Below are 14,492 nucleotides of genomic sequence, written 5' to 3' on the forward strand. Positions count from 1 at the left end.
AAAAATAACTGGCAAAAAATTAATGTTGGCAGAACAGTATTGGATGGAACTGTGAGCAATCATGCTAGGTGAAATACAAGGTATGTACTTGCCACAGCATGTGCAATAACACAGCTGTCCTGTCCATGGTTACTACTTCAGCAGCCATGAAAAGGTTTTCAGATCAGACTCTGCAGTCATCTGTGTGATAATCAAACCACCTTAATAATTATGGAAGAAGAAAAACTTTTTTACTGTTGACCTGTGGTTCTTACGTCTTGTGTATGTGGCAGCATGTTAAGATTTCAGTCATCATTCAGGTACTATGCATTCCTCTTCCTCCTTCTCTTAATCTGTTTTGGTCTATGAAGTTTGTACAGAGTTTGTTTGCAGCTTTGTAGAGATCCAGTTCCCAGGTCTGTCAGTTTTCTAACAGGAAAAATGCCCACATCATCATGAACAAAAAGGTATTAGTACCTACTGTAACTTTTCACCTCCTTCTGAATTGTGTCCTGTAAAATATGAAAATCTTTGAGCTGCAGTTGAGTAACTACTTTTTCCCTTCCTCTTGCAGTCTGCCTGCCTCATAGATGCCTCCCTACACCTACTAAGCTACCAAACCTAAACATTATCCTCTTCTGATGCTGCTATTCCTCTTTTATAGTACAGCAACCTTTCCTTGGACTGCAGGATTTGACTTCATGCTTCTACATATGAACTAGAGCTACAAGAGCTACTCTAAGTAAGGGACAATAAGGAAAGTCAGTGTTTACTGTGATCTGACCTCTATGCTTACCTATGACACTTGTAACATGCAAGTCAGACATCTGCCATTAAATATGTCTTGTTACGTGAACTCTGCATTCTTCTCACTCTGGACATGTAGAACATACTATTCTCCTCTTTTTGCAGCAGCCTTTTCTGTATTTGAAGATGTTGAAGCTTCCCTCAGACATCTAATCTCCAGATCATCCCACCAACCCCAGTTCTTCCCCCTTTTGCTACTTGTAGGTCATCGCATCTCAAAGTTGGACCATTCCTATTTTCCACTGGACTGTGTAAATGTGGTGACATTAACTTTGTGTTTATCTTTCCTATGATCAAGGTGGTCTTCCCACCCTTCCCTTCATATCTCTGTATGTTCCTTTCAAGACATAACAGCCTCTTCCCACCATGTCCACACTGCACTGGTGCATTAGGACCTAACTGCCTGCAGAAAGAACTCCTTCAGCCTGGCCAGTCTAAGCTGTAACAAAAACAAACAAACATTGTCCAGTTGGATGATAATTTATTATTGATGTTTTCTTGTTGAATTTGCTGTACTGTAAAACTTTGAATCATGAGCCTGTAGCCTATGTTTTGGAAGCTGACCCTGTTGATGCAGGAAAGGCTCAAGAAGAGCATCCAGAACAGAAGATGTGGAGAGATCCTATCCATCTGGCTGGCTGATGAGACAATAAAAGAAGGGTGGTTTGGGGTTTTTTTGCTGTTACCCATTCTGTGCTCAGACATTATCTGCATATCCAGACATGTTCCCTTTTTCCCAGGAAATACCCATGTGAGAATTTTTTCATAGTTCTCCCATTGCACTGAAAATTTATTGTCCAGTAGATGGGATGGCAGTACTGAGATACTGTATCTATACATAAGTTCCTTGAGTGAATAAATAATGCTTGTCAGTAAATACTTCTGGGGGTTTTGTGCAAAATCTGTATTTTCTTCATAAATGGGTTTCCTTCTTTTAGATTATGACATGAAATGGCCATTTAAATTTGCCATTGATTTTGATTGGACAATAGGTTTCATGACTGGAGGCAGGAAGGAAATGGAGCTGGGTTTCTTGCCTTACCGGTTATTCAGTCTTGTTCTTTTTATTGCAGTGAGCATGTTTCATTGTCAGCTTATACAGGTTTTCATGGCTAATGCCCCACAACAACCCCTATATAATTTACAATTCATTAGGGCCCTAATTGAACTTCCTTTGTAAAAACTTGATAAAAGTTTTGAAAAGGTTGTTAACTTACCTTTTGTGAGGTGCAGGCATCAGTCTCCACAGAGCCTGCCTGAGTTGCAAGTGAGCAAGAGACTGGATTGAGTTTTGAAGTAATTTTGCAACTTGCCTATAGTTAAAGGTGACTGTTGGTCTGAGAATGATGGACTTATACAGAGAGATTCAAGAACATCATGCCAAAGTGGTAACTGAGCCAACTGGTAACCCCAATCTGTAAGACAATTTCTCCTTTGTTTTAAAATGTAAATCCTTTATCTCTAGCAACTGGAGAGAATAAGATAGGCTAAAGTGTGCTGCTACAGGCCTGGTCCTTCTTTCTTTTTTTTTTTTACTGCTGGGTGCACATTAGACTTTCAATTACTTTCTTGTTTACATCAAGAGAGGAAAACAATGCTGATTGTACCCACAGGTGGTCAGCCTTTAGGTAATCAGATGAAAGCAATTAATTCCCTCCATGAACAGCAATGTACTTCCTCCTAATGGAAAATAAACACTGTCACTTCCTATAACGCAGCTGAACACCAGGGGAAGGACCCATGGATGCAGGCCTTTCTCAGCTGCGATATTGCTTTCCTTTTCCCTCCTAAGAGGGGAGAGGTGAGGGGTCAGAGTGGGGTAGGGAGGATCTCTGAATGGATGTTTTATTTCCCAGCTGCTGCCTTTTTTGGGGAAACGTATCAAAACACGCAAATCCCTGATGTGGAAAACATCGGAGCAATCCATATCCAGCAAACGCTGAGGAATGAGTCTTTTAAGGGGCAATTTGTGGTTTACTGGACTCCCAAACTCTTAAGCAAGCAGCAAATAGATGCTGGAAGTGGTTGAATTCCTGAAAGCACCGCCTGTTCTGCAGCAAGCCAGGGTCTGGGTACCTCGAGGTTCAGATCCAGGGTCGGTGGTTTCGCAGCCGTGAGTGCACCCTGCGATACTGTCACATTGAAAACCAGCTGCTGTCTTTCCTTCAATGTCCAAGAAAAGCACCTCTTTTTACCCAAGTGAGGGCACAGCAGAAATGGAGATGAGTAAAGCAGGCATTATCTGGATAAGGACAGGAATCGACTCATCCCAGCACTGGTAACTAGGTATTTAAGAGATCCTCATCAAAACATTATGGCACAGGCCATAATGTTTTCAGAAGAAACTAGAAAGATGGTCTTTCAAATGCTCGAAGGTATACAAAGCTCTAAAGTTGTTAGCTTGGTTTGTTTTTTTTTCTTCTTAACGTGAGGCATAGAAACTTATTTGTAAAACAAACAAACAAAAAAAAGCATCCTGCTAAGAAAAGTGCTACCATGGGACTTGCAATAAAAGTTAAGGAGCTGGTGATCCTGTATCCCATCTTTCCAAAACATAGATTTGAGAATTTTATGACTTTGACCTGGGTAAGCATGAAATCTTACTCAACTCTAGCTTGAAACTCTTGTGGTTTTTGTCTTTTGAATTGCAGTATAGGTGAGCTGACAGTTCAAATTTAGGTATACTTAATGTTTTGTTTTGGTTTGGTTTGGTTTTACCATCTTGAAATTAAAATGTCATGTATTCTAGTATTTACAAAGTCTTTCCTTATGTGAAAAATGAGAAAAAACTCTCTGTAGTTCATTCTCATTTAGTCTATCTACACGTGTAAGTGGTCAGAGTGGTACTTGTAAAAGATTACAGCCTGAGTGTGCCCTAACCCAAAACAAATTTGGAGAAAACTCAGTGATGGATAGGGTAGGATTTTGTTATATTTTTGGTTGATTTTATTTTTTTTCCTGATTAGTTTATTCTGGTTTAGGCAGGACCAGTGATAGAAGGAAGACACTGCAAGGGACATGAATTTAATGTTATCCCTAGTTTAGCAGACAAAAAAGACAATGCATTCTTTTCCTTTTTTCTTTTTACTTTTTTTAGGAGTTATTAGATTTAAAAAAAAAAAATCAAGAACAATTACACAAAGGGAAAAAGGCAGCAAGCACAGTTCTCTGAATTTATCAGACCCACCTTTCGTGTGTTGTGGCAAGTTGAGTCCTATACAGCTTCTTATGCAAATAAATAAACTTGAGTAATATGAGCTTGATAATCCAAAGGATATTAGTGTTAATCACTAGGAAGCTTGTGTAGCTCTCTGTCTCATCTGTCTTTTTCACATACATCAGAATGAAGTTTACCCCTTTTTCTTAATCTCTCAACATTTAATCTCTGTAGTTGGACAACTCAATCTCTACTCCCACTGCCGCCCAAGATGTTGCACGATAACTAATGTCTGCATTCAACAGCCTGCTCGTCCTATGGCTATCCACAACAACCTCAAGAAAATAAGCTTTTTTTTTTCATGCAACTGTTAGAGAGGCCTCCAAATATCGCCTTTTCTGTGGTTAGTTTTGTATAAAGGGCATAATTGTTCTTGTGCTTCAAGTGCCCATAGGAGTGACCAAAGCCTTGAAGTCCATTTTTCTCTTTAGCAGGAATACCACTGTAGTTTGTGCACATCGGCTTGGCTGCTGCTGTCTAATGTGTAACCTGTAAATGTGAAGTGTCATGACTCCTTCAAGTGGCTTGAGTGCTGGGAAACTGCCGTGAATGCTGTCAAACTGGCCAGAGCATTGCTCCTCAGACATGATCTGTCACTAAAAAATCCTTTCAGCCAGAAGTTGCCTCAAATAGCAAACTCACTACCTGGGTTATCTGACCAATTTCTATTCACAGGATGGGAGAAAAGGAATGTACAACACTGGGAAAATTACTTGCTGGTAATTTTTTGTTGTTATCCTGTTCTTTTCCCAGACTTCTTTCCTTCTTTCTCACCTATCTGGGATGTTGCTTGACAGATGTTTCCCTCTTATCTCACTCTTTCTTTATTGCTCTGCCAGTAGTATCTGATTGATAGAAAGTGGGCAGGCTGGTACTTACAATACCTTCCTTGGCTGATAACTCTTTTGCCACCTTTTTTAAGAGAGTTGGAGTCATTGCTGTGTTTTGACTGATTTCTGCTAATAGAGCAGGAAAAAGAAAGTAGGATAAATTGCCCTGTGGTAATTATTATTCTTATTTTACATGGAATTTTAGTGAAGCCTGAATAAATTTGAGCAAATCCTTGAATTTTAAGGGTCTGAGTGATCTGTTTTACTCTAAACATTTAGCTGGACTGAGACTTGGATTGAGCTCAGACAATGATGTAAAAAGATTTTGGGCAAAAGTTTAAGGCCTTCCATCATCTCTGTATAAATAAGCCCTACTGACCGAATTGCTGGTCATGTTGAAATTGTCACCCTTTTGCCTGGCTTCGTCTTTCCTTTCATGCAAGTGCTTATCCTGTTGCTGAATGTCTTTGGTCCCGGTCTTAGTTCAGTAAAACATCATGCAAGTCAACAACAAGGTTTGTGTGAAGTAGGACCATTAGTGGGGATACAGAGGAGACCTAATGGTTCTCCTAGGCATAGGAGAAGCATATTTATTGCTTTCATTGCAATTTAGTAGGCAATTTTTGTCTTGATGGCTCTTTAAAGTATCTGGAACCTATAAAACCACTTATGTGGGGAAATTTTGTTGAGTAAGAAATGGAGACCAGTCCAAATTGCTATAGTGCCTAATGCATTAGGAGTGATCTCTGTGAGGATTTTTGCCACTGTATTTCTCTGTTATCACTTTATTTACTATATGTCATTGCCAGTACACCCTGTTCATCTGTGATGAATAGGATAATTTCATTCTTGACTTAACTGGGACTCTGCATAGTAAGAAAAATGTGGTGGTTGTATTGCTTTATGCGATAAGAGTTGTGTCATGTAAGCAATTGGGGAAACATTCTGCCTGCATGTGTTTATTACAGTGCAGTACTTTGTAAAGTCCATTTGAATTGAACAAGGCTTTTGAACTATTGATTTAGCTGGCACTTTGCGCATTGAGAATAATAAACAGTTGTAGTACGTAGGCAGCAGTCTATAAGGAGGTAGGAATCTGTCTGCTGGCATATGTAAGGCAACAACCAATGTCAGCTGCACTGATGGGAAGCAGTAATGAGTATGGCAAAGCATAAATTAAAAAAAAAATAAATAAATAAATTTAAAAAAAAGAGCTTAACTTCAAACTGTCTGAGCAGGAACACGCAAGGCATTTTGTCCTCAGGCGGGCTTTAGGTATACAGGAAATCCCATAACGTGTTTTGCAATGATGTATACTTTGCTGAAATAATTTACACTGTCCAAATAGACTTGGAAATCGATTTAATAGGAGAATAGCATATGTGTTTATATTGGGTAGATATATGTTTGTATGGGCTAACCTTCTCCTTCTGAGAGATTTATCTGGAAATGAAGAAGTATAAAATACATTGTGTGGAAACTTTCTAGCCAGCTTAAGTATTTGTAGCTTATTTATGAAGCTTGCAGCATGATAATAGAGCTGCACATCTTAAATCTTTCTGTTTATTAATGTATCTGAATCGACTTTTCCCCTCTACCAGTGAATGGAAGAGAGTGTTGCACCCACTAAGATGAAGCAGACATAAGAGACGGTAATGCAAAGCTCATGTGGGGTTAGGTCAAAATTGGTGCGGGGTAATGGGGATAATCTTTATGTCTGTGGGATTTCCGATGACTAATGAACACAGATCAAATCCTCAGCACCGCGTTCACTTAGTTGTTTTTCTTTTTTTTTTTTTTTTTTACCTCAAATGCCTCCCTGAAACAACACGCATTAAAAGTGTAGGCGCTAGCTTTGTAGAGGACGATGGGCCACATCACGCTGTCACTTTGGAGGCAGAACTCCCACGGACTTCAGCGAGCGCTGCTGGGAACCAGATGGCATGTCTTGGCCCAGCTGAGGCGTACGGAGCCGAACCGAGGCACGAGCAGCCTGTTCGGCAAATCCTTTTGAAATTAGGGTAAATTCTTGTGGCTTTCTGTGATCTAGCCTGAATTTCAAATAGTAGGGTTTTTTTTTTTCTTTTATTCTAGAGCATCAGCAAAGCTTTTTTGCAGTCCTGCCTATCTGCTGTGATCAAAAAATGGTGCTCGAGTCTTGCTGCTGGCAGGAGGTTTCATACGGTCCCTCTGTGCACAGAGTGGATCCTCTGCTTAAATCTCCTGCAGGTGGAGGGAATAAAGCCATGCGTTCGCCTGGTGTACATTTTTATATATTTAAATATAATGGTTTATGACACAATTAAAAGTAACCAACTTTATATTCATAGAGAAGCTCAGAATTAAAACTGGTGGGTTTTTTTCCTTTCAGATTTTTTTTTCCCCCTTCACAAAGGCCCAGAGGCAGCAGCAGCAGCAAGATTAACACATCATGAGCTTTTAAGTGCAAGAGCTTTTTTTTTTTTTTTCCCCCTTCATTTGCGTTCACCACATGCCTAAAGTTAACCACGTGCTTAAGAGCTTTGCTGGATCAGAGGTGAAATACATCAAGTCTGACTGTCATTTCTAGCACAAGCGAACAGAAATTAAGGACTGTCAGTAGAGTTTTGGTAGCTGCAATTGTTTGGGGTTCTGGAGTTCGTGGGTAAAATTGCTGGACCGTGTTGGGTGTGCAGAGTTCACAGTTAACCTGCAGCAGCTGCCTTAAAATTTTATTATTTGATGATGTACTCTCCATAGTCTGCCTGAAGCATCGATCATAGACTGACTGGTCGCCACCTTGATCCAAAGCGTGTTGGCTGTCAGCCATGGTAGAGTTTTGGGTTTTCCTGTGGCATTTGAAATCTGGTTTTGGTTTATTTTGGCCCTCCTTCTTGTATTTGGGTTGGGTTTTTTGCCCTCATTCGCTGTAAGATGCTCCACGTCCTTTGACCTTTGTAATGAAGGGTTTGCCTGTAAATGAGTGACCACAGGAAAAATGTGGTGTGTGGTTATTCCTGCCGTGTTATGGGAGCCAGGTTTCGGTTTGCTGCTCCTTTTTTATTATTTTTTTTTTCCCTTCCCCCACGTTTCACTGAAGAAGAAAGGATTATATAGTTGAATTGTCTGTCAGCTCCTATTTTTTCTCTTGTCTCTGTGGCTTTTTACGCCAGTGAATACATTTTAACAAAATCTGACAGGCACAGAGATCTCCGATATGTTTAATTTCTGCCAGTTTCATGAAAATAGCAGGCATTATAGAGGAGAAAAAGTAGTCTCTGCAAGGGAAAGTCAGGAGATCAAACTTTATTAGGTATTCAAAAATTCGTGTGGGAGGGCAACTTAGAGACATAAATCAACAGGCAACAAGGCCCCTTCGGTTCTGCTGCTCACCAAACCCCTCGTCTTTCTCCCACCTCTACATTTAGTGGAATCATTAGCAGTAGATAGGGCATAATTCTCTGTCTGAGCACACTGTGGGGTGACATAAGACGAGCGTGAGCTGTACTAGCGTTGCGTTGAACACAAAAGGCAGTTGGGGAAACTAAATTCAGATTTACTTCTTATTTGCAGATGGACTTCAGAGCCGGGGAGGGCAAGGAAACGGCCCCGTTTAAATGGTCTGTGCGCTTAAAGTGGTTGAGCACAGGAGCAGGTCAGGCAGGCTGGTGCTGCCTGTGTGTGTATGTGTTTGCAGTGCCGATTAATTATGTTTCTTTGTAGCCGGGTAGCGATTTCATCCAGGGGAAATGAAAGGACGTGCAGTTAAATAATGCTCTGTGTGTATATGTAATTTCTGGAGCTGCCTGTGAATGCTAATATTGTTATTCGGTAAGTTATTTCTCAGCTATTGCAGCCACCCAGCAAAGCACAAGTGGAAGTTTAGTGAGCTTCTGGGTGATTTGCCCAGTGAAAACACAACAGGTTGGTGAAGGCACGATCTGCTTTTGTGTGTCTCTTCAGTTCCTAATCACTGGGTAAAAATCTCCATTTATTTTCAGGGAAATAATAGGGAGAAGAATGATCCACAGCTTGTTTAAAAAAAAAAAGTCTAAAGGTATAAATTCTTCATGTGTATGATTTCAACTCTAAAAATGAATCTAAGCTAAGGAAAATTTTCAGTCTGAGATCTGTGCATTTGCTTTTTTATTGTTCTCTACTGCTGGCTGCTGTTCTGTGAGATGGCGCCTGTTTGGAGGTGTTAATCTATGCAAAATGAAATTTCAGAGAACGCACGTCCTATATCTGTAGTGCTCCAACTGTTCTTTGAGATCCCTGCGAATGCATCTCACATAATAACCAAAGAAAATAGCGGAAAGCCTGCGATTAGAAACCTAACAAGTAGAGTTTATATAGCAATAGCTAAAAAAGTTGCCATTCACATGAGCTGGTTTCCTTTATACAGCTCAACAAGACAGATCTACACCTTTGCTAGGGTAGAAAACACTTTAAAACAGAGTACAGGAATTTATGATTTCCTTGCCCACTTTGAAAATCGATCTTTTTCCAATGTTTTTTCTTTTTTCCTACTGAAAACTGTTTTTGAAGGGGCAAGAACTGTTACACTAGCCAACTTAATCTTTTTTCCTCACCCTGTGTAAGTCAGTGAAGCGAGAACCTTTCAGGTAAACAGCACTGAACAAACTAGTACCATTAAAAGCATAGCTAATACCTGTGTTGAGACAATAATGAAGCGCCTTACATAAAATTACTGACCATTCCTTATGTAGCAGCTTCATGCTTAGTCTTATTTTCTGGGACATTGTGTGTTTGTGACTTCCTAAATAGGATGGAAGGTGCGATCTAGGTCAAAATAACTTCTGTCCAAGCAGTCGGTGGCACGGGCACGTAGACACAAATATGAACCTAGTAAGAAGTAACTGAACCTTTAAATGTCATCTTGTCCAACCCCCCTGCAATGAGCAGGGACATCTTCAACTAGATCAGGTTGCTCAGAGCCACGTCCAATCTGACCTTGAATGTTTCCAAGGATGGAAACCTCTTTAGGAAACCTGTTCCAGTGTTTCACCACCCTCATTGTAAAAAATTTCTTCCTCATATCTAGTCCAAATCTACCCTTTTTTAGTTTAAAACCATTGCCCCTTGTCCTATCGCTAGAGGCTCTGCTAAAAAGTTTTCCCCATCTTTCTTATAGGCCCCCTTTAAGTACTGAAAGGCCACCATAAGGTGTCCCTAGAGTCTTCTCTTCTTCACACTGAACAACTCCCAACTGTCTCAGCCTTTTTTCATAGGTGAGGTGTTCCATCTCTTTGATCATTTTTGTGGCCCTCCTCTGGACCAGCCCCAGCAGGTCCATGTCTTTCCTGTGCTGAGGACTCCAGAGCTGGATGCAGCACTGCAGGTGGGGTCTCACGAGAGTGGAGTAGATGGGCAGAATCACCTCCCTCGACCTGCTGGACACACTTCTTGTGATGCAGCCCAGGATAAGGTTGGCTTCCTGGGCTGTGAGCACACATTGCTGGCTCATGTCCAGCTTTTCATCCACCAGTACCCCCAAGTCCTTCTCGGCAGGGCTGCTCTCAATCTCTTTATCCCCCAGCCTGTACTGACACCGGGGGTTGCCCTGACCCAAGTGCAGGACCTTGTACTTGGCCTTGCTGAACCTCATGAGGTTCATATGGACCCACTTCTTGAGCAGCCATGCTGACTGTCTTCAATCACCTCCCTGTATTCCGTGTGCCTTAGCATAGTTTCTAGGAGGATCTGTTCCATGATCTTGCTGGGCACAGAGGTGAGGCTGACAGGTCGGTAGTTCCCAGGGTCCTCCTTTCTACCCTTTTAAAAAGTCAGTGCAATGTTTTCCGTTTTTCAGTCACCAGGGACTACACCTGACTGCCATGACTTTTCAAATATCACAGAGAGTGGCTTGGCAACTACATCAGCCAGTTCCCTCAGGAGTCTGGGATGCATCTAATCAGGTCCCATAGACTTATGTATGTTCAGGTTCCTCAGGTGGTCACAAATCTGATCGTCTCTTATGGTGGGAGGGACTTTGCTCCCCCAGTCCCTGCCTTGCAGTCCATCTACTCCAGAGGTGTGGGAAGAGAAGTTGGCAGTGAAGACTGAGGCAAAAAATTTGTTGAGTACCTCAGCCTTCTCCTTGTCCATTGTTACCAGTTTCCTCATCTGGGGGGAGGGGGGGTACACTTTCTTTGACCTTCCTTTTCTGGCTGACATACCTGTAGAAGCCCTTCTTATTATTCTTTGCATCCCTTGCCAAGTTCAGCTCCATCCATGCCTTGGCCTTCCTGACCCCATCCCTACACAACTGGGCAGTGTCCCTGTACTCTTCCCAGGATACCTGTCCCTGCTTCCACTGCCTGTGCATTTCCTTCTTGCCTTTCCTTGCCTGATTTCTTACACCTGGGGATTGAGAGCTCTTGCACTCTATGGAAAGTGCCCTTAAAAATCTGCCAGCTCTGTTCTGCTCCCTTGTCCCTGAGGGCAGTTTCCCAGGGGGTGCTATTGACTAATTCCTTGAACAGCTGGAAGTTTGCTTTACTAAAATTCAGGGTCCTGACTTTACTCTTGCCTGACCTATATCTCTCAGGACTGCGAACTCCACCAGTACGTGATCACTGTGGCCCAGGCTGCCTCCAATCTTGACATCACTAATTAGCTCACTTGCATTAGTGACCATCAGGTCCAGTATCACATCCTCTCTGGTAGGGCTGTCTATTACCTGGCTTAAAAAGTTATCCTCAATGCATTCCAGGAGTCTTCTGGATTGCCTACAGCTTGACACGCTACTTTTCCAGCAGATGTCGGGGTGGTTGAAGTCCCCCAACATGACAAGAGCCTGCGAGCGCGATGCCTCCTGTAGCTGGAGTAAGAAGGCTTCGTCTTTAGGCTCCCCTTGATCGGGCAGCCTGTAGTAGACACCAGACACAAGGTTTCCTTTGTTGCCTCGGTCTGTAATTCTTAACCATAACCTTTCAACCTGCTTGTGGCTATTCATCAGGGACAGCTCTTCACACTCTATCCATTTCTTGATGTAGAGGGCAATGCCTCTGCCTCTCCTTCCTTGCCTGTCCCTTCTGAACAGCCTGTAGCCATCGATAGCTGTACTCTAGCCATGGGATTCATCCCACCAAGTTTCAGTAATAGCAACTAGGTTGTAGCTTTCTAGCAGCACGGTGGCTTCCAGCTGCCCCTGTTTGTTGCCCATGCTGCTTGCATTGGTGTAGAGGCACCTCAGTTGGGCTGTCAGCCTTGTCACCTTCTTAGAGGAACACCCCTTAATTCTTTTGAGGTATTTCACTGGTGTTTCCCTGTTGGCTCCTATTACCTCAGGAGCCCCTTGCTCATGTCCATAAGACTTCAAGTGTGCTCCAGTGTACCCAGCACGTCTCAGAGCAACAGGCTGAGTGCCCTCACTAGCACCCCGTCCCTCTGACCTTGGCGTGTCATCCCTCAGCTTGTCACGGGCAAGCCTGATGTTATCCTCCTCCCCCTTCAAAAAAGTTTTGTGTAATGGATAAAATACTTGTGTTTGAATTTTATTGATTGATGGTAGAGGAGATGAAATAGGAGACTGTCTTTCTGGAAGCAAGGGTATACAGACAGGTCAGAATTGCCAGAATAAAGCAAGCTAGGGCAGAGGAAGATGATATAAAAAGGGAGTGAAAAGCAAGAGGAGGTGACTGTGAACTGAATACTGGGAGTAAACCAGAGTAAAAGAGATTTAAAAATAGAAGAAGTCAAAAAGACACATTACTGGAAGTGAAATAAAGAAGTGCCACTGAGACTTCTGCCAGAAAAAGATGTTGAAGTATGGAGGTAAACCTCAGCACTGGAAGGGCAAAAGCAAGAATATCAGTCAGCTTGCTAGGTTTTGCCTTTTTTTATTTTAAAGATGGGTAAAATCTCGTGAATGTTGATCGTATTGGAGTATGAGGGGAGAACTTCATACTGACAAATGATAATGTAACTGTCACTGTTGCACATGTGGGGAAATGTCCCTGGAGTTTAGTTTCTAGTCCTTCCTATTTAAAATACAAAGCTTGTAAGAGCCTAATACCCTTAGTGTCGCCATGAGGTGTGGATTCAGTGTTAACTCAAGGAGCGTTACTTGTGAGAGTCACCGCCAAGAACTTCCTGAAGCACCTGGGGTTCCCTCGGAGGTGTCTCCCACAGTCCCAGACAGACCTGGCCCCATTTCACTGATGAGATCTGACGAGATCATAGCCCGGGGTGGGAATGGCTTCTGCAAAGAGCTCCATAGATTAGGGGAACAGGACGGATTGGGGTCAGACTGACAAGATTTAAGTTGACACACACTTTGTGAAATGAAAAGGTCATGTTTCAATGAAAAAATAAGTGGGTTTTTTGTTTGTGGGATTTGTCTTTTGGCTTGAATTTCACTGATAGAAATCTGGTCCACAAACCTAAGTGAATGTGGCCAACCCTTGAATATCAGGGCTTTTGTAAGGATTTCAGGTGGTTACAACTCATTCATCTGGTATGTCCCACTTGTTTGAATATGCCAGTTCACTACACACCTTCCACGCCCTCCATATTTCAAGAGCCTTGTCCATGGCTTCATAAACTAATAATATCCAAGAAAGCTTTGTACTTCTCAGTGGGATGGCAGAGCTGCTCTGATACCCCTCCTTCTCAAGCGATTCAGCTGGGGGAAAATGTTGAGATCTTTGCCTGGCTGAGAAAACTCTCCTTTTGTCCCTACTATAAAGTTTTAAACCTAAGCAAGAAAGGATTTTAAATGGGGTAAAACTTTATTAAGGAATTTTTTTCTTGTATTGAAACATTCCTGTTTTTTTCTGTTGAAATACTTATGGCATCACCTCAAAGCCCTAGCTGTGCTCTGTGCTGTCTGTAAATGCAACAAAAAAGTTGCTTCTGGCTCAAAGAGAATACAATATATATACAATATAATGCAACTAGAGGGAGTTCTCACTAATACAGGATCCTCAGCTGGAAATAAACTGTTGTAGATATCTCTACTGTGGACAGAAAGGTTGAGACTGCTTTTAAAGGACTTCTGCTGATAGCTATTTTTATTCTTCTTAGTATTTTTCTTTTTGGCATTGATTTGTTTACAGCTCTTGCAGTTGCACCCAATTTTCACCTGTTGTGGAGGTGCGATGACTTAAGTTGGATCTCATACATAAGGAGTCCCTAATACCAGTTTGAAATACAGTCCCCCCCTAAGGTATATGTATTAAGAACCCCAACACTTTCACTCACTGGTCCTTCTTTTTCCGTTGTGCAGTTGGTGTGGTTGCTCCGACCAGTTGGTACCAGAAATATAAATCTTAAATTTTCCTAAAAACACCTGCATTACGATGCTATTAGAAGCTGTTTGCCCAAATGGTATTATTGACTAATGTGACAATATGTTCTTCCACCTATACTGCAGTACTCCTTCCTAGAGGGGCAAATAGACACCTCCATTTTTGCCTTCTTTGCTCAGAGCAATCAGCACGCCCATAGCATCTAAAGATGAGTATTTCCCTACTCAAGTGAATGCGATCGCAGCAAACCTCCACTCCATGGGCAGACGAGTTGTGCCAGGCATTTTAATGATGAGGTAGGTTAGTCAGGTTATAATTGTCTTTAATTTGCACTTGCAGAAGCTGTAACATTTACTTGAACATGATTGGCACTGGGAGAAGTGGAAAATTCTGTCACACTTTTGA

At 42.0% G+C, this 14,492-nt stretch overlaps 1 protein-coding gene across 4 annotated transcripts in view; it reads left to right on the top strand.

Moving 5' to 3' along the window:
- The window catches only part of CELF2 (CUGBP Elav-like family member 2), a 390,551-nt gene that overhangs the window by 43,796 nt on the left and 332,263 nt on the right, over positions 1-14,492 (top strand). The gene's annotated exons all lie outside the window — the stretch shown is intronic.

This window comes from Nyctibius grandis, chromosome 5 (genome assembly GCF_013368605.1).
Source record: "Nyctibius grandis isolate bNycGra1 chromosome 5, bNycGra1.pri, whole genome shotgun sequence".
In the NCBI taxonomy this organism is placed as follows: domain Eukaryota; kingdom Metazoa; phylum Chordata; class Aves; order Nyctibiiformes; family Nyctibiidae; genus Nyctibius; species Nyctibius grandis.